Source organism: Protopterus annectens, chromosome 3.part1 (genome assembly GCF_019279795.1).
Source record: "Protopterus annectens isolate FY-2018-M chromosome 3.part1, PAN1.0, whole genome shotgun sequence".
NCBI lineage: Eukaryota > Metazoa > Chordata > Ceratodontiformes > Protopteridae > Protopterus > Protopterus annectens.
Genome location: NC_056732.1, coordinates 719373321 through 719393068, shown reverse-complemented (window position 1 = coordinate 719393068; position 19748 = coordinate 719373321). Strand labels below are relative to the sequence as shown.

The 19748-nt window shown below is 41.0% G+C and overlaps 1 protein-coding gene across 5 annotated transcripts in view; it reads left to right on the top strand.

The window, feature by feature from the left end:
* The window catches only part of CARMIL1 (capping protein regulator and myosin 1 linker 1), a 4434936-nt gene that overhangs the window by 2822790 nt on the left and 1592398 nt on the right, over nucleotides 1-19748 (top strand). The window lies entirely within an intron of this gene.

Sequence of the window (19748 nt, the reverse complement as noted above, 5' to 3'; positions counted from 1 at the left end):
ACTTTAGTATATTTTACTTAGCATTGCAAATTTTCATGGAGAAAGCAAGTAAAGCCCATAACAATAAAATGAAATGCTGTGACTCACCTCAAGTAGTTAAATGATCTTGTCTTTCTATCCATAAACATTCTACCTCATTGATTGGTGGAGAGCTGTCTGTGGGGGGGGGGGGGTAACTGCATTTCATTGAAGTACCTCATTGGCTGAACCCACTCTGGCTCACTCCACTCCCTTACCCTACCCCCGATTCCATTAACCCCCACATCAACAACCCCTCCCACTTCACCCACCTCACAACCAGTCAAACCCTGTCTAGCCCACTATCACTATCCTGTCTACATTTTCCCTAAATTAACATTTGCGCAGTAATTAGCATGCTAGTCAATGTACTACTATTCACTTCACTCCTCTTTCGAGCACACTTAACCATCATACACCTGTCACACCCACTATTCAGTCCATTGCTCTCAGTGGCAATTACTCCCATATTTCATTCCGCAGAGCCCACAACCTTTACCCATCTTTTCAAACAAATGTATATAAAAGTAACTATCCTATTTCACAAATTAGTCACAAATAACACATTTAAAACCAGGTAGCATTGTATTTTCCCACTATCCATACTCAGTCTGCAACTATGTGAATGACATTCACCCCAACCCAGGTCCAACCACAACAGCCTCTCCCATGATAGTCCACACTTCACTGTTGCAACTTGAGTATAAAATAAATCTAAAATTTATAAACATTAACCTTAGAATCCTCTATAAAAAGTAACTGAACTCCATGCTTTCATATCTCATTACAATCCTGACATCTTTGGTGTCACAGATACATGGCCTAATCCCAAAGTCAAAGACATTGAAATCCTCCCACCAGGATATAGTATCATTCAAGCAGATAAAATATCCAAAAAAGCAGGTAAGGTAGCCATTGTATACCCAAAACACCTGACCAATTCCTTTTATCAGAAAAAGCATCCCCTATTCAATACTGCAAAGATTTTTATTGCCTTACTCAAGCTAAACTCTTATAAGACCATATGTATCATAGCCTTAAATACCCCCCCCCCCCACAATAACATCAGCAGAGGACATACTATCCTGGGCATCTACCAGTATACCCCAAGAAACCATCATCATTGGGGATCTTAACATAGACTGGGACCAGGTTGTATTGGATACCCTCACTACTAGTATTAAACTATATAGTTTCCCTCAACTCATAAATATACCAACAAGATATGACCAGCCCTCCTCCAAGGGTCTCTGTTGTAGACTAGATTCTCTCACCTAAACCCAGTGATATCCATAACTGTGACACACTGTCTGAATACCTAAGTAACTACCTGCCCAGTTTTGCTGAAAGGTTTGTATGAAATCCAGTAAAACATCAGATTTAAAAGAATGTGCATAACCAATCCAGTTTTAATATAGACAATTTCATCCCCACTCTCAAGCAGTATAATTGGAATATGTTAAAAAGAAATCTTCCTTTAGGTGAAGCCACCCTCCAATTTAGCAAAATCTTTACCAGTATACTGAATGACCATGATCCCATCAGGAGAAAGAGGTAAGTTTATTCCACAGCATAGCTGTCTAAACCTAGGCAACTAATGGTGCATGGAGACAACACCTGCATGGCACACCAAGTAATCCCAAGAAGAACTTTTACACTACAGACAGATAAAAAAATAAAAACAAATACAGTATGTAAGGCTTGACAAAAACTTTACTACCTTAACTTGCAGCAAGCACATCAAAGTAATCCTTAAAAATTCTGGTCATCGGTCCAAAATCTAGTAAATTCAGGCCAAAGTCAAGAATGCACACCCTTTCAAGAAGACACTTCATCAGCATTCGCTAATAACGTTAACAAATACAGTCTTCAAGCTGTAGCATTATGTATCAAAGACAACCCCTTCCAACAAAACCCCATGGAAGCTCACTTCTCACTCAAACCTGTTCCTATCTCCACCCTAAAAAATTATACCCTAAAACTAAAAACTACAGGCTATGCTGCAGACAGCCATCCTACTGAAATTTTAAAAATTGCTGCTGAGGCTCTGTCATATTCAGTATCTATACTGATAAATACATCCATTCTAGAATCTCAGGTCTAAGCCATTTAGAAGTGGGCATTCATAATTGCTCTTCAAAAAGGAGGACCCTCTGTTAACTACTCTAACTTCAGACCAATTGCCATCCTATCACCATTATCTGAAATATTAGAAAAGTGCAACCATTCCCATTTACTGCAATACCTTACCGTAAACAATCTTCTCTCCCCCAAACAACATGTTTTTCAGCCCAATCATAGCACCTCCTACTGCCCCACTTCACTTTGCTAGTAACATTAATAAAAACAGTAATAATGGCAACCTAGTGTTTTCCTTATTCCTAGAACTGTCCAAAGCATTTGACACCATTTCTCACCATAAACTGTTACTAAAACTCTCCTCCTTGGGTCTCATGCTCTCCTCCTCTCGGTCTAACAGCTATCTAACAGAGAGATTCCAAGCAGTTGAATGACAGCAAAAATATTCATCATTTCTACCCATTAGTTTAGGAGTGTCACAAGATTCCATACTTCACCCCACCTATTTAACATATTTATAAGTGATCTGCACACTGCTTCCAAGCACACCACTCTTGTACAATATGCAGATGACTCTACAGTCATCTGCACAGCCTCTAACCTACAAAAACTTCAAAAAATTACTCAAAAAATCCTTTATGTCTATAGAATGCTGGCTAGACAACACACTACTCCTATTTACCCCCCCCCCCCAAAAAAAATGAAACTACTACTTTTCACCCCTAAAATATTTTCCCAAAGCAAAACTCTGGTCAGAATCACTTCATCAAATAACACCCTTATTGAACAGGTTCCTAACACCAATCTCTTAGGAGTCACCATTGATGACAACTTTGAGACGTACATTTCCAAACTATTAAAAAAAACACCAAAAGCTTAGCCTGTCAGAACAAAACCCTACATAACAAACAGATCCAGAAAAAAAACATAGCTAAAACCTGCCTTCTACCTACCCTACTGTGTATGCCTCTCCACTCTGTACTAACCTACACATGTCCACACAAACAAATGTAGAAAAATGCTATAATAAAATAGCTTCCTTTACTGCAAATCACCCCTTTGGAACTCATCACTGTTCTGCTCTTAAACAACTTAATTGGACTGAAGTCCCACATCATCTCCACTATAGTCAGCTACTACTAGCTCGTACTCTAATATACAACCCTGAAAAGTGTTCAGCACTTAAAGGCATGCTTCAGCACTAAAACCTGGGTCTGTATCACCACATTGAATGGTGATAAGTTTGAACACCCATTGTTTGAACCGAAAAATCCGAAAACCCTAAACCGCGAAGATACGGAACATCGATTTTTTTTCCCAGGGAAAAAAATCGGTGTGCCATCTTCAGGGCTTTGCTATTTCCTCCACTGTAGTGTGATCTCGGAGGTGGTATATTTAAGTGGGGGGTGTTGGGGGCACAACCCCCCACGTTGGGGTGGGGGCGAAGCCCCCCACTTCAGTTTGTTTTAAAGTTGTGATTTTTTTTTAATGGAGCAGAGATTCTTTTCCCTGGGAAACAAATTGCTGTTCCGTGAGTTCGCTGTTTAGGATTTTCGGACTTTTAGGTTCGAACAAAGGGCGTACGAATTTATCAACATGCGGTGTGGTGATATAGACCCCCCTAAAACCCTACCAAAGCTGTTCACTCTAAAGACAAACTTCTGTCCGTCACTAAAGCCCAAAATGCATTGGGAGCCTCTTTATACTCAAATTTTGTAACTACCTTCTGGAATGTCCTCCCACATACTATCAGGCTTCTTGAAAAACAGCAGGTATTCAAAACACATCTAAGAAAACACCAGTCAGCATCCTGACTCTGTAGCTGTACATCTCCAAGATAAGTATAACATCTCTGCTTTCTTCCTCCTCTTCTACTATATTTCTGCTAATCTCTTCTCTGTTACCAACTACCACTCTGTCTTCACCTACCCCACCTTTTACCTATGCCTCTCTTAACTCTTTTACCACTCATTTCATTTATATCTAAAAATGAGTCATCCTTTTAGTGTCTACCCTTTGTAAATAGCTCAGTACTCTGTATTGTGACATACATCCTACTGCATAGTTGTTTATTGACTGTATCTGTGTAAAGTATAATTAGTATAAGAAGCCTTACTACTGTATGTATAGTTACAGTCTTATCCACTTTGACATTGTAAAATTTATTTTAATTGTATTTTGACGAGCATTGTTGATGTTATATAACTTTTAAAAATTTCTGATTGTACTTCATATACTGGAACTTTTCCATCAGGCCTCTGCTGAAAAGGGGCATTTGTGCCCAGCTGGACTCCCCTGGTAAACAAATGTAAAATAAATTAAGTAAATACATTTTCTCAGAAATCTGTCCAATTTTGTCATGTTTTCCTTTCTTGGTCCTCCAGATGCATCCCCATTGTTGCAAGTAAAAATTCCAGTCCCAACCTATAGGTAATATTCCGTGCTGAAAACTGATTATTTCTTCCAAAATTTTCTTAAGCTCCATAATAGCAATTTTAAATATATGCCAGTGTGATCATCCTCTCTTTCCAGTAGCCCCTTGCTACCACACATCTACGGTTATCTTTTTTCCTCTTCTATCACTGTTGGAGCTCCTCCAGCAATTTCTATAAGTACTCCCCTTTTCCTTTGTTCCTGATACTCTGCTGAATATTCCTCCTGAAATCCTTTCTTTATCAAATTCACATGCTCAGCTCTTTCCAAATGTGTCTCCTGTCATGTTGCTCTTTGCACACTGCATTTCTTAATATAATTCAGTACTCTTTCCTTTTTGTGTATTCCTGTGAGGCCATTAATGTTTCAAAATAACACAGATAGTGCAACTATTATAACACTGTTACTATTCTCACCTATTATATATAAAACAATTTTTAAGTGTCTGTTTGTAGGTTTTGTGTTGATATGCACCCCCTAATGTTTGGCAGGTTGATTTTTTAAAGAGTTTCTTGTCATCTCCATTTGAACCTATGTCATATTTTACAAGACATTTTGTTTTAATGAAAACCCTTAAAAAGCACCACCTTATAACTTATTTACAAACACACAAAACTATGTACATCTTTAAGCTATAAAGTTTAACCCTCCTGACAGGAACAGTTGTCCCAGATTGACAGCTGTGCATGCAGGCATTACCTAACCTAAGCTAAAATTACAGTTATCCATGCTAAGACACATGTTACAGCCTGTGCTTCTACTACTCTAATTGCTCTCATATTCTTATCTTTATTCCCCTCCCAGATGTGTAATGTTTGTATGCTTTCGAAAACATTAACTTTGAGCCTTAAAAAGTGCTCTGGCTTTTATTACCTATCTCTGTAGTCAGCGTGTCTCCATGGAAATATAAGTATGAAATACACAGCTGTCCTCAGCTGCAAACTTCTCAGCTTACACTGAACATTTCTTTACTAAAGGAAAACTTTTCATTACCGTCAGTGTTCTGTTGTTTACTTGCTTGCACAGAAATGTCTTTAATAGATTAAGCCAAAGACCTTAATCCAGACATTTACCTATGCAAGAATGCAAGAAAACATGTCAGTTCTATATATAACATAATCTGTGTACTTTAAGACCCCACCCCACCTCAAATTTATTTATATTAACTTAAATGTGCACTTATCCAGACTTTCTTTGTTTTTTTATACATTGTAATGCATACATTTCTTAAAACTAAAAAAGAACAAAAAAGGCACTTGTTTACTTTAGCATCTTAATCACTTACAACGATAGCTGAAAATGCTTTACTATATAACATGCAATTTATATCATAAAATGTTTTATACCAATACTGTTATGAACAAAAATGCTTTGCTTAGAGTTACTACTTTTCCTTTACTTTTAGTGTCCTTCCAAACATTAATGACTTGAAGTAGGGTATATAAGTTTTTCAATTCCCCACAAGTTTAACAAAGTAAAAAAGTCCAATCTTTACACTTTTTCTTGCAAAGTCATATTTCATAAATGTGAGATCACATTTATTCACTAATTTCACTGTTGCTGATCTTCTTCCTGTTCATCTTCATCTCCTGACCCCAGACAAGTCCAAGGTTCTCATGATTTTTATATACTCAACTCCTGCACTTTTTTTTTTTTTTTTTTTTTTGGAACACTGGAAAAGGTTTCACTGGCAAAGTCTCTGTATGAGCTTTATTATCAGAAGAATGAGAAACAGAATTTCCTTTTGTTTGTTGGCTCACTTTTTATAGGACAAACATTTGTATTTCCTTCAGGGAAAAATATTTTGAAGACCGCTGGATACAACAGGTTGAATGTCACACTAGCCTGTTGACATTTCCTGATTGCTGTGATAAATTTACTTCTCTTCTGCATGATGTACAGCAAATAATCATTTCCACAAACACTGTACTGTCTCCATTTTTTAATACTTTGCCCTTCTGCCACAGTTTTGTCATGATCAGCTCTTTCTGCTGGTATGATTGCATCTTTACTAATACAGGTCTTGGCTGCTTTTTCATAGCCAGGTTTGGAGCAAACCTACGTTATGCTCTTTCAATTAAAAAGTCTTGCTGTGAAATACCATTCCAGTTGCTTATTTGTACTTTCATAAAATTAATAACGTTCCTTCCAGTTTTCTCTGATACAGCAAAAAGTCTCAGGTTTTCCCTGCAAGCTCCATCCTCTAACTGCCATTTTTGAAACACCTGTTCTTGAGCAGTCTCATGCTCAGCCAGCTTTTTCTTCATTTCCTCCTTTGATTTTTGCAGATATATCCATACATCTGAGTAGCTGTTCAAAGCTTCTTCCATTTTTTCCAGCCTTTTGTTATTTGAATTGATGTAGTCATCCATTGTTTTGTTTATTTTAATCAACTCTGAGCACATTTGATTTTATTTTCTCTAGGTTACTGAAAACCATGTCTTGCACCAAAGCTGGAGCTCGAACTCCTTTTTGCTGAACAGCTGCATGATTCTTTCCAGTTTTCTTGTCACATTTTCTAGTTGATTTTCTTTCAGGTGCTCTAAGTTTCTTCATTGCTGGCATCCAGGCAGTGTACTTACTAGCCAGTAATTGAATTTACTAAAAGTGTCAGTTACTGGCCCTTATCTGTGTTTCTTTATTCATAACAGAAGAGATTAAATTCAGCTGTTTCTCAGTGTGCAGCCAACTCAGAAAAGTCCTGATGATTTGAGGATATGGGAGGGAGTTTTAAGGTGGTCTCCATCACTTCCTTGAGAAAGAGGTGGAACAGTGAGCCCTGCTGTGATGGGCCCCCAGAGTGTATGGTGGTTCCTATTGAGACTGACGACTTTGATTTCAAAGAGAATGTGATTCTCCTCTTCTCTGACTTCCTTAGCAAGGCAGGGGATATGCATATGAGTGGTAGAGTCATATTTTATGTGTAACTCTAGTCCTACTTAATCCTAAAAAATCAAGTATCCTATCCACAGCCCACATCTGGGGTCCAGGGTAGGGCTGGAGGACTCATTATCCAGCTTTGTGACATTTTACATAGTTTCAGCTTGTCCCCTGCTGATTTTGGACATCTTTTTAGTCCCAGGATCTTGCCAAGTTTGGCAGATCAAGCAGGGATATCTCTGAATCACAGTGAAGTCTCCTTCCCATCCTTAGAACATTTTGTTCATGAAGAAGATGGAGCTGTACTTGGGTATCTTCTTTGACATTGAGTCTGAAATCGCACTATAGTGAGGAAAGGACCAATTTCCTGATTCTCTCTGTACCATGATCTCCCACAGTAGGATTCCCATTCACTTGTGTGCGGCATTTTCAGATTCAAGGTTTTGGATGTCAGTGTTTTGGCACTTGACATTCAAAACCTTTAGTGAAATGACATGCTTCCCAGCAGACCCCCTTTGCAGAAAGAGATGCCTTCTGTTCCTTCTTAGAGAATGTTACAGAGTAGGGAGATGAATTCCAGGCACTGGCTTGTCAGTCTTATCTTTTGGAACTCTTGGTACTTTGTGAGAGTATGCTTTCATGTCTCTGTTTAGGAGTGACCCAATCATCCTTGCTTGACTTCATTTTCAGGCCTCTCATGGATGGCTTTCAGTGTCCCTTCTCTTTCTTCCCCTTCTTTTGGTAATGGGGAGGTTGTCATTTATTCTAACACAGGCCACTGTACTGCTGTTCTCCCGTGATGGAGGGGAGTGTGGAGCCTTGCTCCATAGGATCTACAATGTTACTTGAGGGGAGAGGCTAACCCCTTTCCTTCCTCATACCACCATGCAGTCATAATGGACTTGTCTCTCCCCTGTTAGGAGTGCTTTTTGGTTCTCCCTTAGAGGCAGTTTGTTCCTGCATCTCTGTGTTCCATCCTTTAGCAGAGCTATGGTCTGGCCTGCTGTTTCTGGGAAAGGCTGTCTGTAACATTGTTTTGGGTTTGCTGTGCAGGCCTCCTTGTCATGACTTTTTTGTCACTGACAAGATAGGTTCCTTAGTAGTGGGTTTCATGTCAAGCCTTGTGGTGAGCTTCCCCATTTTCAGTCTTCCTATTTGTCCTGGTGTTGTCCACTGGTGACTTCCATCCTTTTAGTTTTCCTGCTTGGGAGTCAGTCCAGTCTTAGGACCCATCATTGAGGTTATTTTTTTTTTACTTTATCATTTGACTATAAAGATGACCTTCCTTCCCAGTGGACTGACTTGAGTACGAGTAGCAGCTTGGATGGAGAAGATGAGAAGTGAGTAGCATATGGCTTTCCTGTCATGGGAGGGTGGGATTGATGTTTTTGATAGACACAATTAATCCCATGCAAACAGAGGCTTACACAATAGACAAGGACCCTTATGGGAAGGCCGTGGACTTGGCGCACTCAAATCCTCCATGCCTGTCCCTCTTGTCTGATCTCAGTCATTTAGGGCTCCCTGCCTGTGTGGGGGAAAAAAAAGACTGTGCCTAGTAACCACACATGCATTAGAAGTGAAACGTCTGTCAGGAAGTGCGAAGGAAAGTCCATACTTCTATCGTGGGCAGCTAGCCATTTCACAAACTTTGATGCAACCCAAGCATTGGGCCTGTACACCCCTGGAAGGGTATTAATAACACATTAGCACATATTCTGGAGGACATTATTGCACTTAGAGAATGGGCTGTCTGTAAAATTGTTGTGTTTTACTTATATTTTTATTACTGTATTGTTTTTTACTATATTTTTAATACATATTTGATGTAAAGTAGTTCCTCTGCCTAATGTTTCAAAGTTGCTGTAGTATATGTAAATGGTGTTGGAGGAAGCATTTTACATCTAAGATATAGCACTTAAAAAAAAACAGCCAGGTATTTACTTTTTTGAACCTTATCGGTTCATAGGTAGGTACTAGGCTATTGGCACAAGGGCCTAAGTAAGCCTAGCCAGCAAGGTTCCCTGGCTTATGCCACCCAAGAAAGTTAATTTCCTGTGCCCCTGTTGAGCAGCGCCACAGTAGTGATCCCTGGGGTGTATTTCCTATTTCCCATCCACTCATCAAGATTTTACTTGAAGAGTGCTAATGAGGAACTTTGCTTGAAATAGATGGGTAGCTTGTTCCAGAGTATAGGAAGTCTCTGGGACAGGAATCTATCCCTCCAGCATGTCCTGTTTATTGTGTTGACAAGGTTTAGGTCCCTAGAGCGTGCAACACGGAGGGATTGGGATTTCTTTAGGTGTAGCTTGTTTAACAGCTCTGGGTTTAACATAGCTTTATATGTTAGGCAGAGATCTCCCCAGAGTAAGCGATATGCTACAGAGTAAAGCTGGAGTTTTTTGAGACGGTCAGTGTAGGGCATCTGTTTGAGGCCAATAATCCACTTTGTGAGGTACTTCTGTGGCCTTTCCAGCTGCTGCAGATGTCTTGTGAGGTACATTCCAAAAGGGGTGTTGTACTCTATAATGGGTCTAATGAGTGCCGAGTAGAGGGGAACAATGACCTCTCTTTTCCTGGATGAGAACCCTTTTATGATGAGGTGTGCCACATAGAAGGATTTCCTGACTACTGTGGTGATGTGATTATCAAAGGAGAGACTACTGTCCACCTGGATCCCAAGGTCTCTTATCACACATTCAGCATTAAGTAGACTGCCATTTATGTGGTAGTTCATGGGTACAGAGTTTTTACCAAAGGGGATGACAATGCACTTTTTGGCATTGAGCTTGAGGCCATGCCTCTGACACCAGGCATCTTTCTCAGTGAGGCCCTTCTGTAGGATGTCCAAATCATGTGGGGACTCGACAATGGCTCCTTGTTTGCAGTCATCTGCAAACTTCATTAGCCAGAGGCCTTCTGTGTTAGCCTGTACTTCAGCGAAGTAGATACCAAACAGGAGAGGTCTCAGGACTGAACCCTGTGGTACTCCACTTGTCACTGGTTTGAAGTCAGATTTGTAGTCTGCAACTTTTACAGTGTGAGTTCTGTCAGTGAGACTTTTGGCAACCCATCTTGTGACTTAGGGATTTATACCTAGTTTAATGAGTTTAGCTATAATTCCTGAATGGGGGATGGTGTTGAAAGCCTTGGCGTGGTCAAGATAGGCTGTGTGAACCACCTTACCCTCGTCTACGGCTTTGGTGACTGCCTCAAAGAAGTCAGTCAGGTTCAGAAGGCATGATCTGCCTTTCACAAACCCGAACTGGGTGGGGTCCAGAGTTTGGACGTTACCAATGTCTTTGTTTTGAGTTCCATGAGGATACGTTCCATGGCCTTGCCAACCAAGCTCCTCAAGCTAATAGGGCGTTAGTTCCCAGGATCAGGGGTGGCTCCCCCTTTGTGGAGTGGGATAACTGTTGCTGTGCACCATTCAGTGGGCACAAAGTCTGATGTGTGACTGAACATGATGCTTAGGTGGGGAGCCAGTTCGTTCTGAAGTTTGTGTAAAACGCAGCCTGGGATGTTGTCCGGTCCCATGGATGCTGTGTTTTTGGTTTTAGAGAGTGCAGCTTTTACCTGCATAGATGTGATTACAGGGACTCTGCATTCTTCCTGTATAGATATGGGCCCTTTAGGGGGTGAGAAGGGGGTAAAGTTAACACTGAACCTGTCTGCCAGGATGTTGGCAATATCAGTTGGTTCTGTAATTTTGGTGCCGTTGTGCTGTAACTCAGAACAGATCTGGGTATTGCCACTGAGATTCTTGACATAGCTATAGAATGCTTTGTGGTTGCCCTTAGAATCAGTGGTGATTTTGTTTTTATAGCTAGCTTTGGAGGATCTTATAAGGGATCTCAGCTTCTTACTGAGGCTGACCAGGGAGCTTCTCCACTCATGGAATTTTAGGTTCATAGGTAAGTACTAGGCTATCTGCCCAAGGGCATCTATAAGCCTAGCCAGAATGTGTTGGCTTTTGCCACCCCCTTAGATTAGTTCTGTGTGCCATGGTCCAGCAGAGCCACTGCAGTGATCCTCGGGGTAAATTTTCTGTTACCCATCCACTCGTCTAGGTTTCTCTTGAAGACTGTTAGTGAGGGGCTCTGCCTAATGTAGATTGAAATCCTGTTCCAAAGCATGGGGAGTCTCTGGGACAGGAATCTATTCCTCCAGCACGTCTTATTTATCGATGTGGTAAGTTTTAGATCCCTAGAGTGTGTGGCTCTCAGGGATTTGTTTTTTTTTTTACGTGGAGCATGTCCATCAGTTCGGGGTTGGACATGGCCTTGTATGTCAGGCAGAGATCACCTCTGAGTAAGTGGTATGCAACCAAGTACAGCTGGAGTTTCTTCAGTCGAGCTGCATAGGGCATATGTTTGAGGCCAGTAATCCTCTTGGTGAGGTACTTCTGTGGTCTTTCCAGCTGTTGCTGGTGTCGTGTAAGGTACATCCCAAATGGGGCATTGTACTCTATGATGGGTCTGATGAGTGATGAGTATAAACAAATGCGAACCCTTTTGTGATTAGGTAGGCCACATAAAAGGATTTTCTAACCACCTTGGCAATATGATTGTCAAAGGAGAGATTACTAACTACTTGGGTCCCCAGATCCCTTATTACATTTTCTGTATTTAGGGGACTGTCATGTTTGTGGTAGTTCGCGGGTACTTTGTTTTTCCAAAGGGGAAATTGCACTTTTTGGCATTTAGCTTGAGTCCATGATTTTGACACCAGGTATCCATCTCAGTGAGACCCTTCTGGAGGAAGTCTGTATCAGCTGGAGAGTCAATTATGGCCCCCAGTTTGCAGTCGTCTGCGAACTTGGTCAGCCATAGTCCTCCTTTGCTTGCCTGTACCTCTGAGAAATATATACCAAACAGGAGGGGGTCCCAGGACTGAGCCCTGGGGAACACCACTTGTAACTGTTTTAGAGTCGGACCTAGAGCCTGCAACTCTTACCGTGTGGGTTCTATCCATGAGCCAATTGGCAACCCATCTCGTGAGGTAGAGTTTTATGTTCAGGCTGGTGAGCTTGTCTATAATACCAGAATGGGGAATGGTGTCGAAAGCCTTTGCAAGGTCTGGGTAGGCTGTGTGGACTTTCTTTCCCTTGGTAACTGTCTCAAAGAAGTCCACCAGGATTAGGATGCATGATCTGCCCTTAAAGCCAAAATGGGTAGGGTCCAATGTTTGTAGTTTCCCAATGTCTCTGTTAATGAATTCCATGATGATGTGCTCCATAGCCTTGCAGGCCAGGCTAATCAGGCTTAATAGGGCGATAGTTCCCGGGGTCCGTTGTGACTCCACCTTTGTGGAGCGTGATAACTGTTGCTGTGCACCACTCTATGGGTACGTAGCCTGTAGAGAGGCTGAGTTTGAACAGTTTGTTTAGGTGAGGGTTAGTTCATTTTGGAGCTCGTGTAAGACACAGTCTGGGACACCGTCTGGTCCCATTGAAGCTGTATTTTTGGCTTTGGATAGGGCTGTTTTAATCTGTGTGTCAGTGATTGCCGGGGCACTACATTCTTCTGGTATGTTTATAGGCCCTTTAGAGGGTGAAGGGGGGTGAAGTTTGAACTAAACCTGTCTGCCAGAATGTTGGCAATATCAGTCGGTTCAGTGTATTTTGTGCCATTCTGCACCAACTCAGAGCAGATCTGAGAGTTTCCACTTAGGTTCCTGACCTAGCTAAAGAACACTTTGTGGTTATCTTTGGAGTCCTTGGCAATTTTTCTTTGAAGCTAGCCTTAGATAATTTTATGAGAGATCGTAGTTTCTTGCTGATACTAATCAGGGATGTCTTTCCTTCTTGGGATTTTACTCATTTCTGCACTAGTTTCCTCCTCCTGTTGTATAGCTTGTTTATGGCAGAGGGTCCACCAGACTGGTTTCTTTTTCTTGGAGGAGTGAGTCTTGGTTTTGCTTGGGATAGCACGATCCATGCTTTCTTGCAGGTGCTCATGGAGTGCCTTTGTAAGGGATTCAGCAGCTTGGACAGCATTGTTCTTTAGCATGGGGGCTGTGAACCTTTCCACCTCGGTCTTAAGTAACGTGAAGTTTGCTTTTGAAACGTTTTTTCACTGTGGTTTCCTTGATTTGGGGTGGGGCGGAATGTGGATATCCAGAGTGTTTAGTCTATGGTCTGATCTAACCAGCGAGGGTTTGATCTCCGATGTAGAACACTGGTTGCCCATGTTGGTGATGACCAGGTCCAATATGTTGTCACCTCTGGTGGTGGTGTTGACCAGTTGATCCAGGGCATTCGAGTATATAATTTCTAGGAAGTGTTGGGCAAGGGAGATAGTACTTGAGTAGTTCTCCCAGTTAATGTTTGGGTAATTGAAATCACCCAATATTAGGGCATTTGGTAGAACCTTCATATTTTCCAGTGTCTCCAGAAACACAGAATGGGGGTCCTGGGTCATGGTGGGTGATCTGTAGCAAGCTACAATTTGAATTGCAGTTTTGTCCATTGTTAGCTGCACATGGATGATCTCTGAGGCATTGTGCTTTGCCACTAACCTGGAGGTGTGGGTATCCTTGATGAATATGGATGCACCCCCACCTTTTGTGTTTCGGCCCGGGTTTTGTGGCCGAAAAGTATGGTATGAGTTATAGCCTGGTAGTGCTTGAGTGCTCTCTGGAGCCTTAAACCAGGTTTCTGTTACTGCACAGATGTCGATGTTCACCATACTGAGGAGTGCCTCGAGTGCATGCATTTTGAGGTATAGACTTCTGGCGTTGAGTAGCATTACCCTCAGGTTTTGGTTACTTGTGCTATTTACAGTGGTGGGTTTGTCTTTTGAGCCTTTTCTAAAAAAGGCATTATGGGGGCGGCAAAAGCCTTGGCCAGTATTCGAAAGCCTAAGGGTGACAGGTGCAAGCCATCTCTTGCAAAGCTACGTGGCTTATCGAGCATGTCATCCCAGGTGTACAGATACTGGATCCCCTTTGAATGACGCCAGAAACTTAGCCAATTGTTGAAATTGATCATTTTTTTCTTTACACTGTGGCATCATTCTTGGTGAGGGCAGGATGCTACTCAAAGTCATACCGGCCTGGGCTACGTGATCAGAGAGCTCTTCCATGTCTCTTTTCATGTAGTCCAGGGAGGTATGTCTCAGGTCATTCACACCAACATGGATAATGACAAAGTCGTATTAGTACTTGTTCTGGACTGACCCGAGTGCTTGTGTTATCTGGCGGATCCTGGCGCCTGACAGGCAGCGAACTGTAACCTTCTCCTTCTCCAGCCTAGTTAGTGGGACATCAGTGTGCCTGATTGCAGAGTTGCCTATTACTAGTGTGTTGGGTATGTTATTTTGCTTTAAGGGCTGTGATTGCATGGCACACTGATTATGTGAAGTATGTGTTTCATTGTTTGTGATGGGGTGTGGAGGTGTATTGGGTGTCTGCTTTGGAGGTCTCTGTTGCATTTGCAGATGTTTATTTAGAGCCTCCGAGTATGTTTTAGTGTATTTGTGTGTTATTTGCCGATGTTGGTTTAGTAGGACTATGTGAGACTGGTGGTGTGTTGCAAGTATTTTCCTTCTCCTCTTGACCGTCATTTCCAGTCTTGGGTTGAGAAAGCTTTGCCTCCAGTTTGGCATTGCATCTCTCGCATATATTAGTGTTTGATGGTTGGAGGAGAGGGTTGTCTGTGTACATGAGGCAGTTGTAACATTGCCTCAAAAGGCCCAGATTCACCAGTTGGACTGGAGAGTACACCTGAAACTGCCCTTTGGACATGCCTGAATAGGTAAAGTGAGCTGTTTTACTGATTAGCTGGTAGGGACGAATAGCGAGCCTTGTCCTTCTGGACAGTATAGGAGGACTAGTGCTGGGGTTAATTAGTGCTTGCTATGAGTTTTGAGCAAGTGCTGGGCTGTAAAATGAATGGTTTGAGTGCTTAAGTTGAAAGTTTTTCTAGTTCCAAGGGAAAAATTAAAGAGCAGACTTCGTGGAGCCGGGAATAGTTTAACCCTAGCTAACCGGTACTGCCTGGCACGCCAAACCGCACAAATGCTGTTTTTATAGCTGGGAAATGAAAGAGAGAGAATTAACCCAAAATGGCCAATAAACTACTAACTTCTGGGCTACAGCAAACAAGGCAGACAAATTTCAGAAAGAAACAGATCAAATAAGCAGGCACAATAAGCCTTTAACCAGAAATTCCCAGCTCAGAAGGGCAAAATGTAGCCTCTCCTCCCACAAGAGTGCAGACTACAAACCTTCATAATGTAAAATAACTGGCCTGAAGCCAAAGTGCTTAAACTAGAACTAATGCGCTTTTAGAATAACAGACACTGAGCTTTCAATCAGCAATTCCCAACTTAGAAGGATGTAAGCTACCTGTCCTGCCACAACAATGCAGTCCACAAACCTTCTTAATGTAAAACTGGTTTGAAGCCCAAGTGCTTAAACCAAAAGGCTTAGAATAACCGTTACAATTTAATCAGGCTACTACCAAGCAGTAACAACTGCAGCAGAATAATACAATTGAGTACTTTTAAGAAGCACAAGCAAAATAAGGTGACAAAGTGGGAAGAAATACAAACAGAAAAAGCAGATGAATAAAGTGCAATTTTTTTTATATATGTAACCATAGAAAATGAGCAAACTGATTTAAACAAATTACCGACTTAACCAGTAAAAAAGACTCAAAACTGAGCCCTGTTCCAGCACTTCAATCTGACCAGTTCTAACCGCACACTCCTGCCACGACGGTGCAGGGGAACCTTCTCCAAAAAAGATGACCTGGATTAGTGCTCAAGTTATACAAACAAAGCTAGATTCAGCAGGCCTGAATCCTAGTCTGTGCTACAGCAGACAAGGTGCACCAATATCAGAAAAAAAACAGTTCAAATGAGCAGGCACAGTAAGCCTTTAACCAGAATTTCCTAGCTCGGAAGGGTAGAATTTAACCTCTCTTCCCACAAGAGTGCAGACCACAAGCCTTAATGTAAAATAACTGGCCTGGAGCCCAAATCCTTAAACCAGAACTAATACACATTTAGAATAACAGACACTGAGCCTTCAATCAGCAATTCCCAACTTAGAAGGATGTAAGTTACCTGTCCTGCCACAACAGTGCAGACCACAAACCTTCTTAATGTAAAACAACTGGTCTGAAGCCCAAGTGCAATAACCAAAAGACCTAGAATAACAGTTAAAATTTAATCAGGCTACTACCAAGCAGTAATAAATGCAGCAGAATAAACATAATTGAGTACTTTTAAGAAGAGGCAAAAGCAAAATAAGGTAATAAAGTAGGAAGAAACACAAATACAGTAAAAGCAGATAAAGTGCAATTTTTTTTTTAATATAACAATAGAAAACAAGCAAACTGATTTGAACAAATTACCCAATTAACTGGTAAAAAACCTCAGAACTGAGCCCTGTTCCAGCAGTCTTCAGTCAGACAAGTTCAGGGCCTAAGTGGGTATGCCTACTCAAATGTTCTCTCTGTATTAGGCAGGATGAGCTAATGAGACTAGACTAGGATAGAGCTGGGATAGAGCTGAACAGATGGGAATGGTAGGAGTGTCTGAAATCAAAATATGATCTCACTGTACGCGGCTGAGTGAGCAAATGAGATGGGCCCAGGAGGAGTGTTCAAACACACATTTACAGGAGGGGCAGTTAATTCCAAAGCCACCAAGATTAATACCACAACAAGAACAGGGAGGGTGGGTGAGTGGGGAAAACTAACTGTAGACAGGGAGAGACAGAGAGGAGCTTCCAGTTTTCAGTAAACAAATAGGCAGATAAATGCAGTACTATTTTTAACACAATATTCAATGAAACAATAAACAGAAAAAATAAAATTCAATACTGTCTTATAACACTACAAGTTTGTACTTACCTCAGCTTGTAATAACGTTTATGTAGGGTGTGCAAAAGCTAACCAAACAGCTGTAGTATGCAGCTATTCAGCAGAAATAATTTCAGAGATAAGGGACTAAGACTTTAAGGCACAGAGAATCTCTCTAGGCTAAGACTTCTACACTGAATAACAATGAAGTGAGATGAATAAACTAACTGCAGACAGGGAGAGACAAAGAGGAGCTTCCAATTTTCAGTAAACAAATAAATAGGCAGATAAATGCAGTACTATTTTTAACACAATATTCAATGAAACAAACAGAAAAAAAATAAAATTCAGTACTATCTTATAACACTGCAAGTTTGTACGTAACTTGTAATACAGTTGATGTAGGGTGTGCAAAAGCTAACCAAACAGCTCCAGTATGCAACTATTCAGCAGAAATTTTACTCTCTTTTGTAAAAGTTTCTTCCTTCTGTTGTAGAGTTTGTTTATGGCAGGGGACTACCAGATTGGCTTCCTTTTTTTGGAGGATAGCGTCTAGGTTCTGTTTGGGGTAGCACAATCCATGCACTCGCGTAAGTGCTTATAGAGTGCATTTGTGTAGGATTCAGCAGTCGTAACTGTATTGTCCATCTGTATGGGTGTCATGAAGTTCGCCACTTCTGTCTTTTGAAGCATGAAGTTGGCTTTGGAGAAATTTTTTACCCTGGTTTCCTTAATGCTGGGTGGGGGTGGGATGCGGATATCTAGGGTGATTAGCTTATGGCCGGATCTGACCAATGAGGAGTTGACTTCAGGTTTGGAACACTAGTCACTCATGTTGGTAATGACTAGGTCTAGGATATTGTTGCCCGGGGTGGGGGTGTGGATAAGTTGATCCAGGGCATTGGAATTTATGAATTCCAGAAAGTGTTGAGTGAAGGAGTTGGTACATGAGTAGTTTTCCCAGTTAATGGTGGGGTAGTTGAAATCGCCCATTATTAGGGTGTTTGGTTGAACCCTAATATTTTCCAGTATGTCAAGAAAAGAGGAGTGGGGATCCTGGGGCATGGGGGGAACTGTAGCAAGCTACAATTTGGATTTCAGTTTTGTACAGTTAGTTGCACTTGGATAACCTCGGATGCCTTATGCTCCGCAGCTAGCCTGGAGGTGTGGATATCCTTAATGAATATGGACACACCTCCGCCTTTGGTGTTCTGGTCCAGGTTAGAGGGCCGAAAAGTGTGGTATGAGTTGTACCCTGGTAATGCAGGGGTGCTCTCTAGAGCCTTGAACCAGGTATGAGTCACTGCACAGATATCCTAAAATGTTTGGTTCATTGGCAGTCATTTGAGACAAGTTACTAAATAGCATATATTTGAATTTCAGACATATATTTTCTTCAGAAAATTCATGCTGACAGAAATCATTTACTTCATCAAGTTTGTAATTTTATAAGAACAGTCATTAGAATCTGTTCCTGTTTTTGAGCCTTTGTTCCCATTTTATTCTTTATCAGGATTTCTTCAGCTTTCAAGTCCAGAGGTGTGCAAAGGTCTTTACTGCTGTTGCTTCCACTCACTCTTTCACACGTACACCTCTGCTTCAGAAAATGCATGCTAAAGGAAACCCTGTTATTCTAGCAACTTTCTAATTTTGTAAGAATGATATTCAAAATAAAAGGTAAATGAGCCAAAAAGTTATAACCAAGAAAGGTATGACAAGGACTCCACCAGGCACAAATGAATCGAAGCTCCGAAGGTAGAAAATGCTTTAATAAGCACTTTTAAAACCACTTCACAACAAAGACTGGATCTTGAAGGTACAAACATCCACAATAACGTATCCACATAGACGTTTTCGTCGCCAACTTCATCAGTTATACATCCATTTTAAAAACTTTAATACTTTTATATGCTGTTTGAATTTCATCACCAATCAATTGACCAATCATTTGAGCCCATTAATTAGAACTAATTAAATTGACTAGTTGGTTCATAAAAACTTCACATTGAATAATACAAATAAATAAAATTCTCTAAAAACGATATTCAAAATGTGTCCCTATTTTTGGTCCTTTGTTCACCCATTATTTCTATGTCCAGATTTCTTGTGGTAAGAGTTTGAGAGGTATGGTCCAGAGGTTTGGAAACCTTTCAACTGATGCTGTTGCTTGATCACTCTCACTGTGTGTGTCTCTGTGTCTGTAGAAAATGTATGCTAACAGAGTATGCATGTTAACTGCAACCATGTTATTCTAGCAGCTTTCTAAGTTTATAACTGCAATATTTAAAATCCATCCCTGTTCTTGGGGCTTTGTTCCCCCATTATCTGTGGCTCTGTCTAGATTTCTTGTGGTAAAAGTTTGAGAGGTATGGTCGAGATGTACAGAAAACTTTCAACTGCTGCTGCTGCCAGGGATCATTCAGTCACTCTCACTGTGTGTGTGTGTGTGTGTGTATATATATATATATATATATATATATATATATATATATATATATATATATATATATATATGTGTGTGTGT